This window comes from Eschrichtius robustus, chromosome 17 (genome assembly GCF_028021215.1).
Source record: "Eschrichtius robustus isolate mEscRob2 chromosome 17, mEscRob2.pri, whole genome shotgun sequence".
Classification (NCBI taxonomy): Eukaryota; Metazoa; Chordata; class Mammalia; order Artiodactyla; family Eschrichtiidae; genus Eschrichtius; species Eschrichtius robustus.
The window spans coordinates 50,918,458-50,945,633 of record NC_090840.1 but is presented as its reverse complement, the minus strand read 5'-3'; the positions used below and the strand labels follow the sequence as shown (position 1 = coordinate 50,945,633).

At 41.4% G+C, this 27,176-nt stretch overlaps 1 pseudogene; it reads left to right on the top strand.

Moving 5' to 3' along the window:
• The first annotated feature begins 567 nt into the window (after positions 1–567).
• Positions 568–27,176, top strand: part of LOC137751048 (small ribosomal subunit protein uS10-like) — a 94,114-nt pseudogene continuing 67,505 nt past the window's right edge.

The window sequence follows — 27,176 nt, the reverse complement described above, 5'->3', positions numbered from 1 at the left end:
ACTGCGGGGCCCGTTCCCGGTGATTCGCGAACTCGAGTGCGCGTCGGAATCCCCTGGAGGGCTTAGTCCGCCAGGCCCCGCCCCCAGAGCATCCGAGGCCCGAGAATGTGCTTTTCTTACAAGTTCCCAGCTGCTTGCAGCTACCTCCGCGAGGAAGACCCCACTTTGAGAACCACTGCTGTGCAGAACGCCCCCTTCTCCTCGGAGGCGTGACGCCGTTCCTGTACTGACTGCTAAACTGTTGCTGCGCGCGCAGCCTGGGAGCAGCCTAGGGGCCGTCCTTTCCTGCCCCCTCCCAGCACGCAGTTCGGCAGCATCAGCAAAAGCCGCCAGGGAGGCCCCAGCCCTCCGCTTAGCTGATGGTCCACACAAAGCGTCCTCTGTGGTGCAGACTTGCTGACAAGCACCACCCTGTGTTTTGGGGATGAACCAAATCTTCATAACATTAGACCCGTGGATTCCTGGCTCTGAAAACTGATGCGAAAACTCCCCCTGCTTTCCCAGCCAACCCCCCCCCCCCAACCCCCCGGCCCTCCTCTGCAAGCAGGCGGAGCGGGAGGCCCAGAGATGGAGCCAGGCCGGCAGGAGGTCTGAGAGCTGCTTCCTGTGTCAGCTGATACCAAGACCCCATGCAGCTAAGGCAGGAACGCTCCACTCCACAGCCGCCTCAGCCTCTTCCCCTTCGGCCTTAAAGAGCCTGTGTGTGCCCCGACCTAGCGCTCAGAACCGGAGAGACGGGCCGGGGCTGGCGGTGGGGAGCGGCTCAGGCCAGCTCAGGTATATCAGCGTTACAGACAATCGTGGAGCTACAGGGCAGCCCCACTTGACTTGATTCTCCTTCTCAGAGCTTCCATGGACGCCCAATGGGTTCTCCCTCCTTGGCTTTCAGGTAGAGTCACAAGTTTCCTGTTCTCTCTCCCTTTACCCATCACTATGAACTTCAGGTGAAGAGAGAGGGATTTGTGCATACACAGAGCTACTGCCGACCTCCTTGGTGTTTAAACCCGGACTCTCTGGTCCACGTGTCTTAACCTGGGCCCTGAGCCCAAATATGGACTACAGGGTGGGTAGGTCACAGGTGTCATCTGTAACGTGCCCCCAAATGGCACTGGAGGATTCAGAAAGATGGCGCCTCCTAATTAAAGTTTCCACAGGCAACACTTGCCCAGGTGGAAACACTTCAACTGCCCCTGTTCTCAGCCTGTAGCGAAGAAAGAGAACATTCCTCACTGGGGTTCTTTCTGTTGAGTGTTTTTGCACGGTGCCCAGCCAGCAGACAGCTACTTGACATTCGCAGTCAATGGAATAAATCATGGAGTTGTGCTGGCTACCGGAAGCTAGTAATTTATTTCAGTAGCTTTCAAATGAATTCAAGAAGTTCAGAAAACTGCGTGTATATGAGTAAATTCTAAACTCAAGCACAAAGAGGTGCAGGAGTTTTTTGTTTTTATTTATTTATTTATTTGGTTATGCTGGGTCTTAGTTGTGGCTCGCTGGCTCCTTTATTGTGGCATGCGAACTCTTAGTTGCAGCATGCATGTAGGATCTAGTTCCCTGACCAGGGATTGAACCCAGGCCCCCTGCATTGGGAGCGTGGAGTCTTATCCACTGCACTACCAGGGAAGTCCCAGGAGTTTTATTAATATAAAATTTCTCTCTGCTACTGCTAATAAATATTTGTTAAAAACTGATTTGGGGCTTCCCTGGTGGCGCAGTGGTTGAGAATCTGCCTGCTAATGCAGGGCACACGGGTTCGAGCCCTGGTCTGGGAAGATCCCACATGCCGCGGAGCAACTAGGCCCGTGAGCCACAACTACTGAGCCTGCGCGTCTGGAGCCTGTGCTCCGCAACAAGAGAGGCCGCGATAGTGAGAGGCCCGCGCACCGCGATGAAGAGTGGCCCCCGCTTGCCACAACTAGAGAAAGCGCTTGCACAGAAACGAAGACCCAACACAGCCAAAAATAAATAAATAAATAAATAAATAAACTGATTTGAAGGGGATGCAGAATGATAGCTTGCCACAGATCTCAATCTGACCCTGTGTAAATTTTACTGAATTAAGTCATAGGGACCTAGCTCAGGCCCTAGGCTGGCCGAGGCTCTGCGTTGGAGTGGGAAGGTTCTTTTTCTGTTCAGGTTCAAGTAGACAAATAACCGAGATGGAGACAGCGCAAACTTTATTCAGTGACCAAAGAATGGAGAAGCGGGAACTAAGTTCACAGATTAATTTCTCACCCACGTGGCGAGAGGGATTTAATTTTAGAGTAAAGACAAAGGGAGGAGGAGTGAGGCTAATGAGGGGGAGGCATATGCATTAGTCTGCTGGGAAGGGGCAGGGCTTCTTCTGAGGGAGTGAGGCGCCACCCTCTTTTTATCCTTTTTGGTCCCTACTGTCGGGTCATGGTCGCGGATAGGTGTGTCATTTTATATGCTGATGTAGTAAAATCAGAGTATAATGAGACTAAAGCGTCTGGTGGAGGTCGGATTCGTCGCCATCTTGGTCTCAGCTGGTTCCATCTGGCTTTTGTTTGTTTGTTTGTAGCTTCCCTTCTAATCTCTGGACGCTTTAACTTAAAGATTTATGTTAACTCTGCCAAAGGTGCGGGTTGGAGGGTTGTGAGCAAAGACCTGGAGCAGCTCTGGCAACATCAACTCTATGAAAATGTGTGCCTGTCCAGTTTTCTGGGTGAGTAATCATAGCTTTCATTGCATTACTAAAAGCACCACCAACTGGAAAAGGACGGGAGCCAATGGCTTAGATAAAGCTCTCAAGCCACTCCCGACCTCTCCTCCCTCCCCTCCTTCCCTCTGCCCACCTGTCTCCATTCCTGGGTTTCCATGTGGATCTGATGAGGGACTAGACTGGAACCACGTGTTTCGCGAATCGCCAACCACCTGTGGATTAAAGTGAGCTGGAGGGGTTTTTTGAACCAAGTGAAATAATAAATATAAAAATACTTTACAAAATCATACAAAAGGAAGGAGTTGAAAAGGTAGGGGGTTGCCAGTATTGTGAATGTTAGCGTAATGACTGATTCCCCATCTCGTGACGGACCTATCCACGGGCTGTTTACTTAATGTTGTAAGTGCTGAAGGGTACTGGTAATCACAGCTAAGGTGTGCTGGTAGCTGCCTGTCCCACTGATTTCCCACACCAACCCTCTGAGGCAAGCAGTGTTACCCCACTTTACAGATGGAGAAACCGAGGCCTAAGAGAGTTTAGGTAACTTGTCCTAGTTACAGGAGAAGGGTTTGAACTGAGGCATTCTCGCTTTGGCCCCTAGGTCTTAACCACTGTTGAGCAGCTGCTATGTACCAGGAGCTGGGCTAACGGTGCTACGAGTATTAACCTACTGAGTCTGTACAACAAATCTGTGAAGTGAGTGCTATTATTATTCCCATTTTACAAAAGCCCAAACTGAGCTAAAGATTGCCTAGCCCTGACCACAAGATCACAGAACTAATAAATACTGGAGCTGAGATCTACCCTAATCTTACTCCAGAGTTCATATCCTTAACCCTCGCGCTGAAATGCTAGGCTTTAAAAAGCTGCTTAAATCAGCCTCCCAATAACTATGGGGGTGGTGGGGTGCATTCATTAAAGGCGATTTCTCTTAGAGGAGGATCTGAGCTGTTTTCTTAAGATTCAAAAACTCATCAGAGAAGAATAATTTCATCATTCTCACACTTCAACGATCACACTTTGGTTTCAACAGATGTTCACTGTACACCTACTGTGTAAAAGCACTGGGCGCAGGGCGTAAGGGCTGCAAAGTTGAAGAAGGGTCCTCACCCGCTGGGAGTCCCGGTCTAGACTAACAGACGCATCCATGTAAACATCACAGAAAGCAGACTGATGAGATGGCCTGACAGGTGCTAAGGAGGCCGGGGAGCATTCTGTGGCTTTTGCTGACTGTTGGGTTCCCTGGTCGGGAGGGGTGGGCAGGTGTCCCAGGCATCAGGGTTTTAAGAAATGCCTGCAGGCAGGGGAGACATGCAGGGCTGAGATACTACTCAGCCCACCAGCTCCTCTGCTGGTTCCAAGCGGTAAGAGAAAGGAGAATTTGGTCTCCACATCCATCTGGTCACATGCCGCAGGCAGCCCTTTGTTTCTTCTGCCCAATTTCCCTGTCCATGCCTTCCCTGCCCAACGCAGGGACACATTTCAGGGTTGTGGGTTTCTGCAGGGTCACACAGACCCATCTCTCAACACTTCCGGCCTTGTGTTGGGGGCATGGAGCTCTTGAGGCGCCCGCCTGCCCGTTTCCCAAATGATGATTAACTGTAACTGACAACCCTGCATTACATAAGAGGATTATGAAACTCTGTAACAGGGAGGTAGGTGATCTGTGTGTATAAATAGACGCAAGACCTCATTATTGTGCTTCTTTAAGACTCAGAGACATCTAGTGGCAGAAAATTGTATCTGCAGCCCTAGCAGATCCTCTCCAAATAAGTGACTTGAAAAAGTTCTAATTTATGAGACTTTTGTACATACTCCAATTGGGAGACTTTAGGTTAAATTACTTTGAAAGAGAAGGACTGTACAGGTTTTCCACTTGTAGGAGTACAGTATTTTTTTAAACTTGAAGTATAGCTGATTTACAGTATTTCAGGTATACGTCACAGTGATTCAAACATACGCATATATATATTTTTTTTCTCAGATTCTTTTCCATTATGGGTTATTACAAGATATGGAGTACAGTTCCTTGTGCTATACAGTAGGTCCTTATTGTTTATCTATTTTATATGTAGTAGTGTGTATCTGTTAATCCCAAATTCCTAATTTATCCCTCCCCACCCCTTTCCCCTTTGATAACCGTAAGTTTGTTTTCTACGTCTGTGAGTCTGTTTCTGTTTTGTATAAATAAGTCCATTTGTATCATTTTTTAGATTCCACATGTAAGTGATATATGATATTTGTCTTTCTCTGTCTGACTTACTTCACTCAGTATGATAAACTCTACATCCATCTATGTTGCTGCAAATGGCATTATTTCATTCTTTTTATGGCTGAGTAATATTCCATTGTGTACATATATATGTACCACATCTTCTTTATCCATTCATCTGTTGATGGACATTTAGGTTGCTTCCATGTCTTGGCTATTGTAAATAGTGCTGCCATGAATATTGGGGTTCCCGTATCTTTTCAAATTAGAGTTTTCATCTTTTCTGGATATATGCCCGGGAGTGGGATTGCTGGGTCATTTGATAACTCTATTTTTAGATTTTTAAGGAACCTCCATACTGTTCTCCATAGTGGCTGTACCAATTTACATTCCCACCAACAGTGTAGGAGGGTTCCCTTTTCTCCACACCCTCTCCAGCATTTAATATTTTTAGACTTTTTCATGACGGCCATTCTGACTGGTGTGAGGTGGTACCTCCGTGTAGTTTTTTTGTTTTTGTTTTTGTTTTTTTTAATTATTTAATATTATTTTTTTATTTTTGGCTGCGTTGGGTCTTCGTTGCTGCGTGGGCTTTCTCTAGTTGCGGCGAGCGGGGGCTACTCTTCGTTGCTGTGTTCCTGGTTATGGTGGCTTCTCTTGTTGCAGAGCACAGGCTCTAGGTGCGTGGGCTTCAGTAGTTGTGGCTTGCGGGCTCTAGAATGCAGGCTCAGTAGTTGTGGCGCACGGGCTTAGTTGCTCCGCGGCATGTGGGATCTTCCCGGACCAGGGCTTGAATCCATGTTCCCTGCATTGGCAGACGGATTCTTAACCACTGCGCCACCAGGGAAGCCCTCCGTGTAGTTTTGATTTGCATTTCTCTAATAATTAGCAGTGTTGAGCATCTTTAGTGTGGTATTGTATTTAATAAAAAGTACCGTAAGTCTACTTTAAGCCTGTTCTCCCCAAAGTTTTAGATGCACCCAACTGTATAAAGTGTGTGAAAGAGAAAATTAGACAATAAAAAAAATGACTCTGTTAACAGTCTCTACATACTCACCTGTCATGATGCTGAACTTTTTTGATGTAATTAGGTTTTGTACCACATTCACAGTTATCACTATCAAATTGGCCTTATAGGTGAGCATGCATAGATTAAATAACTACTGAACCAAATATTTAGGAGAATGTATAATGAGAAAACTTCCCCACAATCAGACTAGAAAATACCTTTCCTAGACTGGGGGGCAGTAGAGCTGCTGGGGGAACAATTTAAGGGTGGGTATTGGTGGGTCCCAAAGAGTGAGGCCCTGTAGCCTGGACCACAAGCTGGGACCCAGGAAGACTGTAAGATACATCATGGAAGGTCAGAGTGGGAGCAGCAGAGGGGCGTGTGTCATGTTTCCCTGGCAAAGCCCTAAGGGAGTGGCCAAACCGAGAGAAGCAGTGGCTGTACATATGATGTGATGATGGGGCTCAGGCAGCCTCCCAGTCTCCTACACCCCAGAATATGACAGGAAGAGCAGAACAATACCTGCGTGCCTGTGGACAGCATAGAAGGAGGAGAAGGAAACACTGAAACTCTTGAATCGCTCTCTGAGAACAGAGGAGCAATGGGGTGTCCCAGGAGTGACATCCAATGACATCCCACCGGCCAGTGCCTTGACACCAGGAAAGCTCCCCATTTCTTAGGTACGAAACTGGGGAAAAGTAGGTGGTGGAGTAAGTCCCATAGTGAGTGACCTTAGGTGTTACCACCCCAGTGGAATGGAGCCTCTTTTCCCCTTTTCCTTTCTGCTCCCCACGCACAGAGCAGAAAGGAAAAGGGAAAAAGAGGAGTTAGCGGGGGAAGTGGAAGATATACAACACTGACGGCTTTGTTCCAACGTCCTCACCTTAAATATCTGCTTCTATCTCACTCTACCACTTCCCTCTCTCTCCCTCTCTCAGCTGCCCCCAACCCACGCATATTCTAGCCATTCCTTCGTTTGCTGCTCATTGTTATTCAAGGTACAGCTAGATTTTTTTCTTTTATTTATTATTTATTTATTTGGCTGAGTTAGGTCTTAGTTGTGGCATGCGGGATCTTCACTGCGGCATGCGGGATCTTTCGTTGTGGCGCACAGGCTCTTCGTTGTGGTGCATGGGCTTCTCTAGTTGCGGCGTGCGGGCTTCTCTCTAGTAGTTGTGGTGTGCGGGCTCCAGAGCACGCGGGCTTAGTTGCCCCATGGCATGGGGATCTTAGTTCCTCGACCAGCGATCAAACCCACGTCCCTTGCATTGGAGGGTGGATTCTTAACCACTGTACCATCAGGAAAGTCCCCAGCCAGATTTTTTTTCTGATTATAAAAGTAATATATATTCATATTTTAAAATACATAAAGGTGTAAAAAAGAAAGTAAAACTCGTCTTAATTCCACCATACAGAGATGACCACTGTTAATGCTTTGATCTATATCCCCTTAGACGTCTTTTCTATGCATATCTGTATGTATATATTTAAGAAATGAACCTTACCATGCAAAGATATTTTATAGCCTATTCCCACTCCATAAATGCATAACTCTTTCCATGTCAATATAGTTGCATGTCATCATTTTTAATAGGTACATAGTATTGTATACTGCTTATGAATAAACCATAAGTCACTTTTTTGAGGGCCATGTAGGTGGTTTCTAATTTTTTGCAATTATGAACAATGTTGTGATAAACATCCTTGTGTGTTGGGAGTCTTTGGTTTGCTTGTCCAGTTCTTCCCCCAGGACACTGGTTCTCAAAGTGTGTTCCATGGAGCCCGTGGAAATGTGTGAGGTGCTCCTGCAGGGGTGAGGTGAAGGCTGCAGGGTTTCAGCCCTTAATCTTCCTTCAGCAATCATAGCTTCACGTCTCTCGGCTCCATTTGGGGAGAAGAAAGAGTTCCATCACTAAATGCAGCTGGAAATCCAGTGCTTTAGGACATAGTCAAGGAAAATTAAAATTGTTATGTCAGAGAGTATGCATGTTTAAAGATCTGATACATACTGCCAAATGACTCCTGAAAGGGTATACTAATTTACATTCCTACCAAAAGCATATGTGTGCCTGTGTTTCCCACACCAACACTTTGCCTTTATAGAGCTATAAAGGCAAAATCATTTAAAAAATTTCTATTTCTTTGATTAGTCATTATATTGCTTTCTTATTGCTGCTGTAATAAATTACCACAAACTTGGTAGCTTAAAAGAACATAAATTTATTATGTTGAAACAGAAGAATCTATTTCTTTCTTCTAGAAGCCTCCTGCATTCCTTGGCTTGTGGCCCCTTCCACCATCATTAGTCTAACTTCTGTTTCTCTCCTCACATCTCCTTCTCTGATTCTGACCCTCCTGCCTCCCTCTTTCACTTATAAGTACCCTTGTGATTACTTTGGGACCACCCAGATAACCCAGAATAATATCACATCTCAAAATCCTTAATCACTTCTGCAAAATCTCTTTTGCTGTCACAGGTTCTGGGGATTAGGACGTGACATCTCTGGTGGGTCATTTTTCTACCTGTCACAGTAATGATATAGAGCATGCTTTATTTATTGACAATCTGTAGTTCTTTGATAAATTATCTTTCTGTGACCTTTGCTCATTTTGCTATTAAGATATTTGTATTTTTCTAGCGGATTTGTAAAACAAAAATTATATATTTTGGAATTATAGACGTGTTGCCTATTATGTATGATGCAAATCTTTTTCTTCACATTTCTGGTTTTTAAACTTCCTTTAGGCTGTGTATTAGTCCGCTTGAGTTGCCATAACAAAATAGAATAGTCTGGGTACCTTAAACAACAGAAATTCATTTTCTCACAGTTCTGGAGGTTAGAACTCCAAGATCAAGGTGTCAGCATGGTCAATTTCTGGAGAAAGCTTTCTTCCAAGCTCACCGATGGCTACCTTCTTGCTGTGTCCTCACACGGCAGGGAGAGAACAAGCTCTCTGGTGTCTCTTCTTATAAGGTCATGAGGGCCTCACCCTCTTGACCTCATCTAACCCTAACTACCTTCCAAATGTCCCATCTCCAAATACCATCACATTGAGGGTTAGGACTTATGGCTTTTATGGGGACACAAACATTCAGTCCATAACAGGAAAAATTTGGATTTTCATGTGGTCTAATCTGTCAGTCATATTCTTGATGCCTTTTGTCTGCAGTGATATGTTAGCTTAGCAAGGCCTCTTTCACCAGAGATACATAAACATGTACATACACTTTCTTCTTAAACTTTTATATATTTGCCTTATTTTACATTCAAATTTTAATCATTCTGGAATATAATTTGGGGTAAGTTCTGACTCTGTTTTTTTGCCAGTTAAAGTACTTTGTTTGCCATTTTATTCTTCAAATAACAGCTTCAAAATAGTCTCTAAGGACATAAGCTTTTAACCAGACAGGAGACCTGGATTTGCCATTATCTGAATACTGGCCCGTTGAAACCAGTTTTCTTCCTTCCCTTTCTCTGCTAGTTGTAGAAAACTACTTTTTGTCTTTCTGGAAAATCCATTCATTCAGTAAAAGACCAACAACTAAAGCCAACTTTTTGTTAAAGGAAACAATGAGTTTCCTTAATATTTCAGGCTTGAACAGCATTCTGTGTATAGCAATTTACCATCAACCCATATGAATGTGTACTTACAGCTTTCACATTCCTTTGAATCCTAAAGTTATTTGATTTTCAAAACCAATGGAAAAACACTATCCATGGAAGAAAACTATTTATATATTTGAACTTTAAAAAACTTGGGCTTTATCTGTTGGGGCCACTTAGTGTTCTGCACAAGCCAGCATGAAATGTTTGTGCCTGGGAATGAAAGGTTGGGGTAAAGCTTCAAACTGCAGAAAGGCGAGTTCTAAATCTTACGAAACAGACTCAATAATTTATAACTACACACAATGCTGGTATATTATACATTAATAGTCCTAATTCTAAAATAACATAACACATTATATAATAGTACAATAACAGGTATAAAGTGATTTTAATGATTAAATATTCAATTGGATTAAAATTCCCATTTAATCCAATGCCTTTCTTAAGCTCCTACTATGTGTCTTGGCCCTGTGTTTCCAGACAGTAAAAAGTGCATGACAACAAAACAAACATTTGTGATGCAAATAATTTTGAGATGGAATACAAATTTGTTGAGTTAATACATAAATTTATGTGTTGTATATATGGTGTGATATTACATGATACATTATAACTAATACCGTGAAAGTAATTTTTCTATTTCACAGTCAGACCTTGAAAATGAGTAGTTTCCAATCCACAAATGTGTTGAATTTCAAAGGTTTGTTTCTAAATCAGTGGTTCAAAACTCAGAAATTATGTCACTATAAAAATAAGATTCTAAGTAGTGGTGAGAACCAGCCTAACTATAGATTTTTTGTTTGATTGAAATTATACACATTTTCTATGAGAGGTAGTTGAAATTATATACATTTGTTACAAGGGATACTTTTCAGATATGATACTAGTGATTAAAAGAGGAAAGCAATAGAACTTAATAAGACACGGTCTGTTTATCTAGAATGATAGTCCTTATGGAAGTTGAAAGTTTAGTACAAAGAGAATGACTTTTGTGGAAATTCCAGAAAGTTTCAGAGACCTTTTTAAGGGGTTAGAGGTTGATGGCATGGGTCTGAATTATGTCACAATTGTTCTTCTCCTTGTTTTTAATACAATGTGTTGCTGCACTGTTCATGCTTATCAGCCATATTTACTGCTCTGTTTTAATTAATAAATGGGATGCTGAGAAGCCAGGAGAGCAGTGAGTTAATGAAGGAGAGGGCACAGCATTTGTGAGATCACCCCTCAGGGGAAGAAAGGAGATGGTAGAGAAAAGAGTCGGTGGCCTCTGTGAATTGGCCCCAAGGCCATTGTGGGGAATCCTGCTGAAGATGCATAAACTTCCTCAAATAATAACGATGGTCTCTGCTGCCAAGCCTTCCTCACCTAACTAGTGGTTCTGGTACTGAAAGTTGCCAGAATTAGGACTGAGACTATTGCTCCCCCAATGGAGGGGAGATTTACATAACTTGGGGGAGAATTTGGGGATTGGTGATAATTAAAGAAACAAAAACAACAAAGTCAATTATTAATTCAAGAGAAAACAAAAAACCAAGTAGGGAAGGAGAAGTGATTATAGTACACTACACGGCTCAGCGGTCAGTAAGATTTTTACAATCATAAAAGATAAACACTTATACCAGTTAGCAATTTGTTGCCTTTGGCCCCAGATTCAAACTCTATTTCTTGACCTGTGAAAATTGATCTGGATCCTCAGTTCCTCCTTTGCGTTGACGTGGTGTTAAAAGCTTTGTCAGTAGAGGGCACTGGAGGGAAACTGCAGGAGGAAGAGGCTTCTCTTCCCAGTACCGGTGTTTTCTGTTTTCCTTCTTCTTGCTCCTACTGTTTGGTTGCCAGCTGTGGATGGGTTGGGGAAGACATTCAGTGGCATTCACCTATATTAAGTTTCAGTGGTACCTCACAGAGAGCTTCCTAACAAATTTTTGCAGCACTCCAATGAGTAGATTCCCACTGAATCATGCCAGCACCCCAGTGGTTGGCTTCTCAGCCCTGGCCTGACAGCCCTTCAGAGAGGCTTCTTCTGCTTGCTAGTCCTGGCCATGCTTTTCTACCCACCTGCACCCTGGAACAGTGTCTCCTGCTTGTCCAGCTGCTTGACTAGCTCTGGCCTGGAGCAACTCAGTACACTTCTCTGCCATCTCAGCCTCAGGAAGGGATGTTTCTTCCTTGAGTAGCTTTGTTCATCTCTAGGGTATATTCCAGAGTTCTCTTTCTTCCATAGATGATCCTATATTGCAGTTAATAATTCTTATATTAAACTTTCCCTCTACAAATCACTGTGCAGTTTCTGACTCCTGATTGGACCTTGATTAATTCAACACTAAATACTTAACTAACAAAAATTATTTAACTATTTTGGGAAGATGGGGAGTTAGAAAGAGAGTGTGTGTGTGTGAGAGAGAGAGAGAGAGAGAGAGGAAAAGAGAGAGAGAGAGAGGAAAAGAGAAAGAGAGAGAGAGAAGGTAGCTAAATCCTTATCTTCCATAGTAGGAAGTTGATAAATAAAATATAGAATTGAAAAATATATAGAATACAGTATAAGATTGTTATTTGGAGATTTGAAAGGGGTTGTATTAGGAAATGAAGTGTGAGGTATCTGCCATTTTTGTAACAAACCTTGTATTTGACTCTTTATGATCATAGATAACTTTGATAAGAAATAAAATGATAAAAAGAAAATCACTGAGGTTGAAACAAATAAACAAAAAGAGAAGGAAGAAAAAAAAGTTACAAAGTTTGTGGAATATCAAAAGATGTGTCATTGGGATAGTTTGTTTTTCATTAATTACATGATCAAACTAACAGTAAAGGTAGTAGATCAATCACTTATAAACTTGGAGAAAGGTTAAAAGATAAAAGTAGTAAAATCATCAATATCCACAATAATTAGTTAAAGGAGACACATAACAAAAAGATGTAAAATATGATGCCAAAAACATTAAATGTGGGGTGTGGGAGTAAAAATGCAGGGCTGTTAAAAGGCATTCAAACTTAAGAGAGCAGCAACTTAAAATAATTACATATATATAAACTTAATGGTAACCACAAAACAAAAATCTATAAGAGATCCAAACATAAAACTAGAGATAGTCATCAACTCACAAAGGAAGAGAGCAAAAGAAAAAGAAAGGAACAAAAAAGAACTATAAAACAACCCAAGAACAATTCACAAAATGGTAATAAGTACATATCTATCAATAATTACTTTAAATGTAAATGGACTAAATGCTCCAATCAAAAGATATAGTGGGGAATTCTCTGGCAGTCCAGTGGTTAGGACTCCGCGCTTCCACTGCAGGGGGCACGGGTCTGATCCCCGGTCGAGGAACTAAGATCCCTAATGCTGCGTGGCATAGCCTAAAAAATTTTTTTTAATTAAAAAAAAAAGATATATAGTGGATGAATGGATACAAAAACAAGATATATACTGCCTACACGAGACTCAATTCAGATCTAAAGACACACACAGACTGAGTGAGGGGATGGGAAAAGGTATTCCATTGTAAATGGAAATCAAAAGAAAGCCAGGGTATCAATATTTATATCAGACAAAATAGACTTTAAAATAAAGACTTACAAGAGACAAAGAAGGCTATTACATAATGATCAAGGGATCAATTCAAGAAAAAGATATAACAATTGTAAATATATATGCACCCAACATAAGAACACCTAAATACATAAAGCAAATATTAATAGACATAAAGGGAGAAATTGACAGTAGCACAATACTAGTAGGGGATGTTAACACCCCACTTACATCAATGGACAGATCATCCAGACAGAAAATCAGTTAGGAAACACTGACCTTAAATGACACATTAGAGCAGATGACTTAATAGATACATATAGAACACTCCATCCAAAAGCAGCAGAATACACATTCTTCTCAAGTGCACGTGGAACATTCTCCAGGATGGATCACATGCTAGGCAACAGAACAAGTCTCAGTAAATTTAAGATTGAAATCATATTAACCATCTTTTCTGACCGCAACCCTATGGGACTAGAAATCAACTATAAGAAAAAAACTGCAGAAAACAAAACACATGAGGGCTAAACAATATGCTACTAAACAACTAATGGGTCACTGAAGAAATCAAAGAGGAAATCAAAAAACACCTGGAAACAAATGATAATGAAAACACAATGATCTAAGATCTATGGGATGTGGCAAAAGCAGTTTGAAGAGGGAAATTTACAGTGATACAAGCCTACCTCAGGAAACAAGAGAAATCTCAAACAAAAAACCTAACCTTACACCTAAAGCAAATAGAGAAGAAAGATCAAAACCCAAACTTAGTAGAAGGAAAGAAATCATAAAGATCATAGCAAAAATAAATGAATAGAGGCTAAAAATCTATAGAAAAGATCAATGAAACTAAGAGCTGGTTCTTTGAAAAGATAAAAAAAATTGATAAACCTTTAGCCAGACTCATCAAGAAAAACAGAGAGAGGGTGCAAATAAATAAAATCAGAAATGAAAAAGAAGTTACAACTAACACTAGAGAAATACAAAGGCTCATAAGAGATCTCTATGAACAATTATATGGCAATAAAATGGATAACCTAGAAGAAATGGACAATTTCTTAGAAACGTACAATCTCCTAAGAAATAATCAGGAAGAAATAGAAAATATAAACAGACCAGTTACCAGTAATAAAATTGAATCAGAAACAAAAAAACTCCCAACAAACAAAAGTCCAGGACCAGATGGCTTCACAGGTGAATTCTACCAAACATTTAAAGAAAAGTTAACACCTATCCTCCTCAAACTATTCCAAAAAATTGCAGAGGAAGAAATGCTTTCGAACACATTCTATAAGGTCAGCATCACCTTGATACCAAACCTAGGCAAAATATGACAAAAAAAATACAGGCCAATATCACTGATGAACATAGATTCAAAAGTCCTCAACAAAATATTGGCAAACCAAATCCAACAATACATTAAAAGGATCATACACCATGATCAAGTGGGATTTATCCCAGGGATGCAAGGATGGTTCAATATTCACAAATCAATCAATGTGATACAACACATTAACAAACTGAAGAACAAAAATCATATGATCATCTCAGTAAGTGCAGAAAAAGCTTTTGACAAAATTCAACATCCATTCATGATAAAAACTCAACAAAGTGGGTATAGAGGGACCATACCTCAGCCTTATAAAGGTCACATACAACAAGCCCACAGCTAACATCATACTCAATGGTGAAAAGCTGAAAGCTTTCCTCTAAGATCAGGAAGAAGACAAGGATGCCCACTCTTGTCACTTTTATTCAACATAGTTTTGAAAGTCCTAGCCACAGCAGTCAGTACTAGGGATGTAATGTACAACATGATAAACATAGTTAACACTGATGTATGTTGTATATTAAAGTCATTAAAGGGACTTCCCAAGTGGCACAGTGGTTAAGAATCCGCCTGCCAACGGAGGGGGCACGGGTTCGAGCCCTGGTCCGGGAAGATTCCACATGTCACGGAGCAACTAAGCCCGTGTGCCACAACTACTGAAGCTCGCGTGCCTAGAGCCCATGCTCCACAAGAGAAGCCACCGCAATGAGAAGCTCGTGCACCACAATGAAGAGTAGCCCCCGCTTGCCGCAACTAGAGAAAGCCCGCATGCAACAACGAAGACCCTACACAGCCAAAATAAATAAAAAAAGAAAAAAAAAGTCATTAAAAGAGTAAATCCTACAAGTTTTCATCACGAGGAAAATCAATGTTTTCTATTTCTTTAATTTTGTATCTATATGAGATGATGGATGTTCACTAAAGTTACCGTGATCATCATTTCATGATGCTTGTAAGTCAAATCATTATGCTGTGCAACTTAAAGTTATACAGTGCTGTATGCCAATTATGTCTCAAGAAAACTGGATAAAAAAAAAAAAGAATGCTCCATTTGCTGCCCTCTGAGCCTTCCTCCACTGGCTCCCTAAGGATTACCCCTCACAGCCAGAGAAACAACAGCTTAAATCGATTTTCATTGTTAATAAATGGGCACAAATGGAAATGCCTCTTTTTTTCCCTGTTGGCACACATGTACTTGGTCATTTGAAATACAGCATAGCTGTTAATGAATTAGCAAAATAGTAAGGAGCCATGAATATCTGTGATTTAGAAAGAAGTCTTAGAAATTCCATTATCTCCTGGGCAAGATGGGAAAAGTTAGAGGGGTGTTGCTCTGACTCTTGAATTGTAGCAGAGGTGAGACCAAGTAGGATGTGCAGTTTGGTGGTGATTTTGGTGCTACAGACAGAGTTAGATTGTTGCTTATGTTGAAAGGGAATGTAGTACGAGTCATTTTTACCTGCATCTATAATGAAATGAGAATAAAGACAAATAAATACAAATTATGTAATAAATACCCAAGAACGTCTACAGTGGCCATATTCTAAACAAGTATGAAAAGGAACATGTGAATATAAAACTCTCCCTTGTCCCATGGTTTCCTTCTCTCTAATATGGGAATATAAACACTGTTGTGTGTTTTTTTAAATTTTTATTTATTTATTTATTTATTTATTTATTTATTTATGGCTGTGTTGGGTCTTCGTTGCGGTGCGTGGGCTTCTCATTGTGGTGGCTTCTCTTGTTGCGGAGCACAGGCTCTAGGTGCACGGGCTTCAGTAGCTGTGGCTCACAGGCTTTAGAGTGCAGGCTCAGTAGTTGTGGTGCACCGGCTCAGTAGTTGTGGCACGCGGGCTCAGTAGTTGTGGCTCGCGTGCTCTAGAGCGCAGGCTCAGTAGTTGTGGAGCACGGGCTTAGTTGCCCCATGGCAGGCTGGATCTTCCTGGACCAGGGATCGAACCCTTGTCCCCTGCATTGGCAGGTGGATTCTTAACCACTGCACCACCAGGGAAGTCCCAACACCGTTGTTTTTGTGAGAATTAATGATAATCTTTGGATAACGTCACTAGCACAATGTCTGGCTTGTAGTAACATTAAATAACTGGTTATTACTGATAGTTGCAGGATTTTTCTCATTGTTTTAATTATTGTTTAAAAGCTGAGTCGCAACCTCAAATGGTTTCAGACCCAGGCCAGGAACATAAATGAGGCATGTGGGCCGGGTGGGGACTGTGGAGCGAGCGCATTCCTCCCAGGGGAGCAGCCCCGAGTCAGTTCCAGCCAGTTCCTGTCAGAGAAAAATGCCGGACTCCTCATCATTCTCCTCATTCTTATTCTTTTTTCAGGAAAAGCTGGAAATCCAGATTTTTATGTGAAATCTCCTGATTTTACATATTGAGAATTAAGCAATTCATATCTGTGGAGAGGAGCGGGCCCACAAGCCTTGCACACTCTGCTTTAAAGAAACAAAAGTGTCCCCCAGCTAGAGAATCTCTGTGGGATCCTGAGGGAATCACTCTTTCTTAGCCTTTCCCCAGTGTCCTCCAGTCACTCCACACATTGCTTTCTCTGGTGAGCTGGCCAGCAGTTTTGTCGATGTTCCTGCAGCCTGGGGTGAAGCAGGTTACCCTGTGCAAGGCTCTCACCAGGGGTCCTCCCTGACCCTGTTGGCCCAGGATAATCAGAAAGACCTTATGTGAAGCCCTCTCCTCTCCATTTTGGGCCCTCTTCTTCACTCTTCTCCCAGGACCCTCTAAGGGCATGGCTAAGACAGTTTTTCACACTGAAGTGCTAATGAATTAACAGTTACCCCTTCACAATGGGTGTCTACCTTTTCAAAGAGAACACTCGAAAGGAAATAGATCTGGTTACTAATGCAGGGATTTTAGGGCCCTTTGCACTTCAGAGGTGGGTCTTCCTTGGCTTTTCAGATCACACCAGGGGAGCAAAACCAAACTCTGTCTTTGTAGCAAGCTAGCTGAGCTCCAGCTTCTTCTGGGAGAAGATGCTATTAGGTCTTCCCTGCTGTTGAACAGTCAGTTGACTTTTATTTAACATCCGTTGTCAAGTCAAGAGCAGTTCAGTATCTACCAGGTATTGTTCAAAAAACACATCAAAAAATGTACACTAATCCACAGAAGAGAGTGATCAGTATAGGTTGATCTGGAATGATCAGTTATTATTTCTAGGTTAAAAAAATTAACAGTTTTTTGCTATAAGTTAATTTCATTGGCTTTCTCCATTCAGCCAAATGATGTCCCCCTGGCTTCTAAAAGCAGGCCTTGCAATTTAAGTGTGTGGTCACCAGGTGGTGGAAGTGGGCCATGTCCGTGGAATCTTACTGGTAGCTGGAGAAGCTGAGCTCACCTTGCCTCTAATCATCTTAAAACCACGGTGAGCTAGGGCTTCCTTTCCTTTCAGCCATATTCAACCTGGAGTTCATCAAAAGATGTTTGCCTTTCTGGCAATTTCTGGCTATAAAGGTCTAGGTTTTAACCCAGCATGCTCTTGCTGAAAAATTTCACCCTTCTGTTCACCTCTGAGAAAGTCAAGAGTTCAGAACCCTCCTTTTCCAATCAGCTCACCTTTGTCATCTAACACGTTCTATTTCTATTTTCCTTTCCCCTCTTTGTACAGTAGAGGAGCCCCGCCCCTCTCCTTACATTCCTAGGAAGGACCACACGCTCTGCTTGGGGGCAAGCCTGGAGGCTTTATTGAGTTGTAGAGGCAGGCTGAAGGCTTGGAGAACCTGTCTAGGCAGGAGAGGGTGTTTCTTCTGCTTCCACTGCTGTTATCTGACAAGTTGATCAGTACCTCCATTTGGATACTTTTCTCAGCTGGGAACAGATGCATCAGGCAACTCAGATTTTTTACTGATCGGCACCATATATTGATTAGGGGGTTACAAAGTAATTTTAGCAAGTAGGCAAATTTGCAAAGACAGAATTTATGAATAACAAGGATCAACTGTACAAATGCACCTAAAGATAGGATCTCAGCTCTCTGCACTTTTTTCTTTCCTCTTCCAATAAGAACTGCTTTATTCTTACATTGTCAACTATCATCTCCAGACAGACTACTTCAAAACATTCATTTTAAAGCCTTTCTGGGGAATTTCCTGGTGGTCCAGTGGTTAGGACTCAGCACTTTCACTGCCATGGTCCCAGGTTCAATCCCTGGTTGGGGAACTAAGATCCCACAAGCCACACGGTGTGGCCAAAAAAAAAAAAAAAAAAGCCTTTCTGTAGATCAGCAGTCCTCAAAGTATGGTTCCAAGGTCCCTGGTGGGGGAGGCGGGTAAATCCTAAAGATAATCCCTTTTGCAACTGCATATCTGGGTGAATCTAGATTTTCTTCGTATACTTCAACTAAAACAATTTGTCATAACAAATCGAATGTAAAAGCAGATCTGAGAATACAGCTGTCTTCTCTTAACCAGACATTAAATAGATTAGCAAAAGTGTAAAACAGTCACTGAGATTTTTTTGTTTTGGAAAATACAGTAATATTATTTATGTTAATGTGTAACTGGTTTGCTGTTACTTTTAAACAAATTACTAAAAATTTTATATGTCTTTGTTCTAATTTCTAATACAATAAACATTGGTAGATAAAACCCACTTAATCAAAAGTTCTTTGGCTCCACAATAATTTTTAAGAGTGTAAAACAGTCCTGAGACCAAAAGTTTGAGAACCACCACGCTAGGCCTGTAATAACTTTTTCAATAGTGTTCCTGATATTTGCGCTTGGACATCCCATCAGCACCTTAATGCAACTTGACTAACAGTATATTCACCAGCCCTGCTCACCCTTAAGCCATTCCTTCTCCTGACATCTCAATTTCTGGCATCGTCTTTCCCTCAGCCACCTCTAACATTTCCCTTCTGTGCATCCCCTACACTTTTTACTCAGGGGAAAAAACTCAAGAACCTCTGCAGAATCCATGTCTTCCTTTCCATCCCCACTCTATCCACCTCTCATCTCCCGTCTCCATCATCCTGTCTCTGCAGTCACCAAACTACTGTGTGCTCTGCTAGCAAGCCAGTCATCACCCCATACGGCCACGCCACCTCCCTGCTCAAACTCCAGCAATAGAACCCATTCCTTCAGGATCAAGCGCAGGGTTTTAGTCTTCCATATTTGAATGTGAGTGAAGGTTTCTAGTAGTGTCCCACTGTTCTTTTAACCAGACTTTCATCCTTCCCTTGAGGAGAGTAGGATGGTGGCGAGGATGTAGGGTACAGGTGGGAGGTGGGTTGCTTCACTCCATATGCCAAATCGTCTGCATCCCTGCTGTAGTTCTTCCAGGACAGACCTTTACAGGTGTAACAGGTATGACTATTTTCCACTCACAAACTTATGCAACCACATGATTCACCCTCCCCTCTTCCTCCTCCCTAGAATTAGTTCTAAATCTCAGGGCTTATGCAATAGCCTGATATTGGTGGGGAAGGGCTAACTCTTCTTGGTTTTGGTCTGGCCTATGCTGACCTCCGTTGTGATGTGAGGGAATAGGCTTGGGGGAGGGGGCATGGGGAGTCCCCACTATAGTTTCTAGTCCTGACTCACTGCAGAGGCCCTTCCACAGCCTTTGCTTCCAGAAAGGTCCCAGTGGTAGCCAAACGTACATGGATTGCTCCTCTCCCAGTAGCAAGTTACTGATGACTGATAATAGCGAAAGTTTATTGCACTCTTATTATGGGACAGTCTGCATACTGGAGGCTTTTAGATTTTATCTCATTTAATTGTCACAAGAGAGGAGTTTGGAGATTCTTCAGCCCTCCTGGAGGCACACCGTGTGGCTGGCAGGGTCTTGGTGCTCCGGCCGGGTGTCAGGCCTGTGACTCTGAGGTGGGAGAGCCGAGTTCAGGACATTGGTTCACCAGAGACCTCCTGGCTCCACATAATATCAAATGGCAAAAGCTCTCGCAGAGATCTCCATCTCAACGATAAGACCCAACTTCACTCAATGATCAGTAGGCTACAGTGCTGGAGACCCTATGCCAAACAACTAGCAAGACAGTAACACAACCCCACCCATTAGCAGACAGGCTGCCTAAAATCATAATAAGGTCACAGACACCCCCAAACACACGACCGGATGTGGTCCTGCCCACCAGAAAGACAAGATACAGCCTCATCCTCCAGAACACAGGCACCAGTTCCCTCCACCAGGAAACCTACACAACACACTGAACCAACCTTAGCCACTGGGGGCAGACACCAAAAACAACGGGAACTACGAACCTGCAGCCTGCGAAAAGGAGACCCCAAACACAGTAAGTTAAGCAAAATGAGAAGACAGAGAAACACACAGCAGATGAAGGAGCAAGGTAAAAACCCACGAGACCAAACAAATGAAGAGGAAATAGGCAGCCTACCTGAAAAAGAATTCAGAGTAATGATAGTAAAGATGATCCAAAATCTCGGAAACAGAATGGAGAAAATACAAGAAACGTTTAACAAGGACCTAGAAAAACTAAAGAGCAAACCAACAATGATGAACAACACAATAAATGAAATTAAAAATTCTCTAGAAAGAATCAAGAGCAGAATAACTGAGGCAGAAGAACGGATAAGTGACCTGGAAGATAAAATAGTGGAAATAACTACTGCAGAGCAGAATAAACCAAAAAGAATGAAAAGAATTGAGGACGGTCTCAGAGACCTCTGGGACAACATTAAATGCACCAACATTCGAATTATAGGGGTCCCAGAAGAAGAAGAGAAAAAGAAAGGGACTCAGAAAATATTTGAGGAGATTATAGTTGAAAAGTTCCCTAATATGGGAAAGGAAATAGTTAATCAAGTCCAGGAAGCACAGAGAGTCCCATACAGGATAAATCCAAGAAGAAACATGCCAAGACACATATTAATCAAACTAACAAAAATTAAATATAAAGAAAAAATATTAAAAGCAGCAAAGGAAAAACAACAAATAACATACAAGGGAACCTCCATAAGGTTAACAGCTGATCTTTCAGCAGAAATTCTGCAAGACAGAAGAGAGTGGCAGGACATATTTAAAGTGATGAAAGGGAAAAACCTACAACCAAGATTACTCTACCCAGCAAGGATCTAATTCAGATTCGATGGAGAAATTAAAAACTTTACAGACAAGCAAAAGCTAAGAGAATTCAGCACCACCAAACCAGCTTTACAACAAATGCTAAAGGAACTTCTCTAGGCAGGAAACACAAGGGAAGGAAAAGACCCACAATAACAAACCCAAAACAATTAAGAACATGGTAATAGGAACATACATATCGATAACTACCTTAAACGTAAATGGATTAAATGCTCCACCCAAAAGACATAGACTGGCTGAATGGATACAAAAACAAGACCCGTATATATGCTGTCTACAAGAGACCCACTTCAGACTTAGGGACACATACAGACTGAAAGTGAGGGGATGGAAAAAGATATTCCATGCAAATGGAAATCAAAAGAAAGCTGGAGTAGCAATTCTCATATCAGACAAAATTGACTTTAAAATAAAGACTATTACAAGAGTAAAAGAAGGACACTACATAATGATAAAGGGAACAATCCAAGAAGAAGATATAACAATTGTAAATATTTATGCACCCAACATAGGAGCATCTCAATACATAAGGCAAATGCTAAGAGCCATAAAAGGGGAAATCGACAGTAACACAATCATAGTAGGGGACTTTAACACTCCCCTTTCACCAATGGACAGATCATCCAAATAAGGATACACAAGCTTTAAATGATACATTAAACAAGATGGACTTAATTGATATTTATAGGATATCCCATCCAAAAACAACAGAATACACTTTCTTCTCAAGTGCTCAAGGAACATTCTCAGGGAGAGATCATATCTTGGGTCACAAATCAAGCCTTGGAAAATTTAAGAAAATTGAAATTGTATCAAGTATCTTTTCCAACCACAACACTATGAGACTAGATATCAATTACAAGAAAAAATCTGTAAAAAAAACCAAACACATGGAGGCTAAACAATACACTACTAAATAACCAAGATATCACTGAAGAAATCAAAGAGGAAATCAAAAAATACCTAGAAACAAATGACAATGAAAACACGATGACCCAAAACCTATGGGATGCAGCAAAAGCAGTTCTAAGAGGGAAGTTGATAGCAGTACAATCCTATATCAAGAAACAAGAAACATCTCAAATAAACAACCTAACCTTACACATAAAGCAATTAGAGAAAGAAGAACAAAAAAACCCCAAAGTTAACAGAAGGAAAGAAATCATAAAGATCAGATCAGAAATAAATGAAAAATAAATGAAGAAAACAATAGCAAAGATAAATAAAACTAAAAGCTTGTTCCTTGAGAACATAAACAAAATTGATAAACCATTAGCCAGACTCATCAAGAAAAAAAGGGATAAGACTCAAATCAATAGAATTAGAAATGAAAAAGGAGAAGTAACAACTGACACTGCAGAAATACAAAGGATCATGAGAGATTACTGCAAGCAACTCTATGCCAATAAAATGGACAAACTGGAAGAAATGGACAAATTCTTAGAAAAGCACAACCTTCTGAGACTGAACCAGGAAGAAATAGAAAATATAAACAGACCAATCACAAGCACTGAAATTGAGACTGTGATTAAAAATTTTCCAACAAACAAAAGCCCAGAACCAGATGGCTTCACAGGCCAATTCTATCAGACATTTAGAGAAGAGCTAACACCTATCCTTCTCAAACTCTTCCAAAATATAGCAGAGGGGGGAACACTCCCAAACTCGTTCTATGAGGCCATCATCACCCGATACCAAAACCAGACAAAGATGTCACAAAGAGAGAAAACTACAGGCCAATATCACTGATGAACATAGACGCAAAAATCCTCAACAAAATACTAGCAAACAGAATGCAACAGCACATTAAAAGGATCATACACCATGATCAAGTGGGGTTTATCCCAGGAATGCAAAGATACTTCAATATACGCAAATCAATCAATGTGATACACCATATTAACAAATTGAAGGAGAAAAACCGTATGATAATCTCACTAGATGCAGAAAAAGCTTTTGACAAAATTCAACACCCATTTATGATAAAAACTCTCCAGAAAGTAGGCATAGAGGGAACTTACCACAACATAATACAGACCATATATGACAAACCCACAGCCAACATCATTCTCAGTGGTGAAAAACTGAAACCATTTCCTCTAAGATCAGGAACGAGACAAGGTTGTCCACCCTCACCACTATTATTCAACATAGTTTTGGAAGTTTTAGCCAGAGCAATCAAAGATGAAAAAGAAATAAAAGGAATCCAAATCAGGAAAGAAGAAGTAAAGCTGTCACTGTTTGCAGATGACATGATACTACATAGAGAATCCTAAACATGCTACCAGAAAACTACTAGAGCTAAAAAATGAATTTGGTAAAGTAGCAGGATACAAAATTAATGCACACAAATCTCTTGCATTCCTATACACTAATGATGAAAAATCTGAAAGAGAAATTAAGGAAACGCTCCCATTTACCACTGCAACAAAAAGAATAAAATACTTAGGAATAAACCTACCTAAGGAGGCAAAAGACCTGTATGCAGAAAACTATAAGACACTGATGAAAGAAGTTAAAAATGATACAAACAGATGGAGAGATATACCATATTCTTGGATTGGAAGAATCAACATTGTGAAAATAACTCTGCTACCCAAAGCAATCTACACATTCAATGCAATCCCTATCAAACTACCAATGGCATTTTTCAAAGAACTAGAACAAAAAAATTTCACAGTTTGTATGGAAACACAAAAGACCCCGAATAGCCAAAGCAATCTTGAGAAAGAAAAACGAAGCTGGAGGAATTAGGCTCCCTGACTTCAGACTATACTACAAAGCTACAGTAATCAAGACAGTATGGTATTGGAACAAAAACAGAAAAATAGATCAATGGAATAGGATAGAAAGCCCAGAGATAAACCCACACACCTTTGGTCACCTTATCTTTGATAAAGGAGGCAAGAATATACAATGGAGAAAAGAGAGCCTCTTCAATAAGTGGTGCTGGGAAAACTGGACAGCTACATGTAAAAGAATGAAATTAGAACACTCCCTAACACCATACAGAAAAATAAACTCAAAATGGATTAAAGACCTAAATGTAAGACCAGACACTATAAAACTCTTAGAGGAAAACAGACAGAACACTCTATGACATAAATCACAGCAAGATCCTTTTGACCCACCTCCTAGAGAAATGGAAATAAAAACAAAAATAAACAAATGGGACCTAATGAAACTTAAAAGCTTTTGCACAGCAAAGGAAAACATAAACAGGACGAAAGGACAACCTTCAGAATGGGAGAAAATATTTGCATATGAAGCAACTGACAAAGGATTAATATCCAAAATTTACAAGCAGCTCATGCAGCTCAATATCAAATAAATAAACAACCCAATCCACATATGGTCAGAAGACCTAAATAGACATTTCTCCAAAGAAGATATACAGATTGCCAAGAAACACATGAAAGCAAGCTCAACATCACTAATCATTAGAGAAATGCAAATCAAAACTACAATGAGGTATCACTTCACACCAGTCAGAATGGCCATCATCAAAAAAATCTATAAACAGTAAATGCTGGAGAGGGTATGGAGAAAAGGGAACTCTCTTGCACTGTTGGTGGGAATGTAAATTGATACAGCCACTATGGAGAACAGTGTAGAGGTTCCTTAAAAAACTAAAAATAGAACTACCATATGACCCAGCAATCCCACTACTGGGCATATACCCTGAGGAAACCATAATTCAAAAAGAGTCATGTACCACAATGTTCATTGCAGCACTATTTACAATAGCCAGGACATGGAAGCCACCTAAGTGTCCATTGACAGATGAATGGATAAAGAAGATGTGGCACATATATACAATGGAATATTATTCAGCCATAAAAAGAAACGAAATTGAGTTATTTGTAGTGAGGGGATGGACCTAGAGTCTGTCATACAGAGTGAAGTAAGCCAGAAAGAGAAAAACAAATACCAGATGCTAACATATACATATGGAATCTAAAAAAAAAAAAAAAAAAAAAAGGTTCTGATGAACCAATAAAGACGCAGACGTAGAGAATGGACTTGAGGACATGGGGAGGGGGAAGGGTAAGCTGGGACGAAGTGAGAGAGTGGTATGGACATATACACACTACCAAATGTAAAATAGATAGCTAGTGGGAAGCAGCCACATGGCACAGGGAGATCAGCTCAGTGCTTTGTGACCACCTAGAGGGGTGGGTTAGGGAGGGTTGGAGGGAGACGCAAGAGGGAGGAGATATGGGGATATATGTATATGTATAGCTGATTCACTTTTTTATAAAGCAGAAAGTAACACACCATTGTAAAGCAACTATACTCCAATAAAGATGTTAAAAAAATTGTCACAAGAATCCTATAAGTATTAATATTATCTCCCCTTTATAGACAGGCTCTGAGGACAAAAATAATTTGCCTAAATTAATGGCTAAGTAGCAGAGCTGTTGGTTCTTACCCACAGATCTGTTTGAGTACAGTGTTCATGCTCTTAGCCACTCACGGTAAAACTCTTCCTCCTCTGGAAGGCTCTGGAAACCTTCCTACTCTCCTCTTTGCTTCAATGACTCTTGAGTCCTGGTGCTAGATGAGGATTAAAATTAAGTAGTTGTGTGTGCTCTGCTATACTGCAGTCAACTGTTTATTCTATAAGCCAGGGTAGAGGGGGAACCAGACTGAGACCCTGCCCTCCAGAAGCTCACACCAAGCTGTGCCGAGTGGTTTGCTCTAAATGCTTCTTTTGCCTAACACAAGTCCGTATGCCCAATGTGTTACCAAGTCCAAGCTCACTCTGCTCGCCGCACGACAGGCCAGTAAATTGGGAGACGAGGTGTGGAGGCAAGGAATAGCAACTTTATTCAGAAAGCCGGCAGACCAAGAAGATGGCGGACGAGCATACCCAAAAAACCGTCTTATTGGGGTCTGGATGCCAGTTTCTTTTATACAACAAAGAGGGAGAGGAGGTGAGGAAGTAAAGTAAAAAGGCCATTTGTCTTGCAAAATCTCCTCGCTCAGCTGCACGGGGAGGGGATGTGTTAATTTCTTCTTTTCTGCAGCCATTCACAGGTGGGCAGGGTCAGAATGTCTCTCTATGAGCTGAACAAAGGTCTTTTAGTTTAACAGTCAGGCAGAGGGGCAGGGTTCCCTATGGCAGGCCATTATGTATGCTTACAGCTATAGACAGTGATTATAATAATAACAAAAGCAACGAAAAGCAAAGGTTAAAGTAAAAGATGCAGAACAAACATGGAGTCAGAATTTGCTCTTCCCTGTTACAAATGCACAGTGAGGCCAAACATACCAAAACATCTGGAGCAGAGAAAGGTTCATTGCAGGGCCAAGCAAGGAGAACTAGTAGCTTGTATTCAAAAGACCTCAACTCCCCAGTGGCTTTTAAGGAAAGGTTTTTATAGGCAAAATTTGGGGTGAGGGCTGCAGGGTGTGTGACTTTCTTCTGACTGGTTGGTGGTGAGGTAACAGGGTGGTGCCCCAGGAATCTTGCGCTCAGCTTAAAGTTTTCATGCTCCACCTGGGTGGGGGCCTTAGTTCCTGCAGAAGAACTCAAAGATACTGTTATTTATAGTCTTTGAGGAGGAACCAGGACCCTGCCCCAAAGCTGCACTATTGTTTCTTGACTGCTTTTCCTTTGTTTCTGCGTTCCCTCCCTTCCCTAATTAGTAACCGTTTGAATCTGCCCTTTGGAACTCAGGGAAGGTCTAGGAGGCTGAAGCCTTCTCCCT